Source organism: Orycteropus afer, unplaced genomic scaffold (genome assembly GCF_000298275.1).
Source record: "Orycteropus afer afer isolate SDZICR_OR568_19922 unplaced genomic scaffold, OryAfe1.0 scaffold00106, whole genome shotgun sequence".
In the NCBI taxonomy this organism is placed as follows: Eukaryota; Metazoa; Chordata; class Mammalia; order Tubulidentata; family Orycteropodidae; genus Orycteropus; species Orycteropus afer.
Window position 1 is genome coordinate 8,300,551 of NW_006921693.1, and position 1,071 is coordinate 8,301,621.

The window sequence follows — 1,071 nt, forward strand, 5'->3', positions numbered from 1 at the left end:
CTTTTGCACGCATGTAAGATGATTGGAAATACCATGGCTTGGTGCTCTGTAACTTTCACCTGAATCCCAATGAAAAGGTTAAAAAAAATGGCTTGAGTTAGGCACATGCTTGTCTTAAAAGTGACATCTTTGCTCTTTAACACTTTAAAGAAATCTTTTGCAGTAGATTTGCCCAATACAATATGTCCTTTGGTTTCTTGACTACTGCATCTGTGGGTGTTGATTGTGAATCTAAGCAAAATGAGTTGCTTGATAGTGTCAATCTTTTCTCCATTTATCATGATGTTAGTTATTAGTCTAGTTGTGAAGATGTTTGTTTTATGTTGGAAAGTAATCCATATTGAAGGTTGTACCATTTGATCTTCATCAGGAAGTGCTTCAAGTTCTCTTTGCTTTCAACAAGCAAGGTTTTATGTACCCTTTTTCTAGACAAGGAAGTTGATGCTCAAAAAATGTAAGTAACTTTTCCAAAGCCACAAAAAAAACAAGTAGGTAATAAAACCAAGGTTGAAATATGCGAAAATCTTATTCCAACTTTATTATGGGAAAGCTTCTGTGTTTTAACACTTTTATACCTTGTAAAATTTCTGCACCTCCACCCCCTACACACATACATACATATACCTACAGCATAACAACTACAAGCAGAAAACATTCCTGGTAAGCTATTCTTCTCACAAACATACTTGATAAATCTGAAAACTGTCAGTACTTGTGTTCAGAGCTGTGTGAGGGTTTTGGCTATGTCACTGCTCAGTGGCTTGGTGATTCTTCTCCTTGCCCTGAACTAGCAGTTAACTACCTCCATATGTTCAAGAGGTCACAGAAAGGGAATTGAGAACAGCTTGATTAACACAGCCTGGGTGTTGGGTAAACTGTCCTCTTAGCATAAGACTTTTCTCTCCACATTACACACCGTGAAGTGTCTCCAAATTTATCAGTTCCACAGGCTCTTTGATGACTTCACACTAAATCTTGGTTTTCAATCCCTTTGTGAATGTTTTACTAATAGATAATCAAGGAACATATATTGAGCACCTGCTGGGTGAAAGCCCCAGTTGGTGGTTGCAA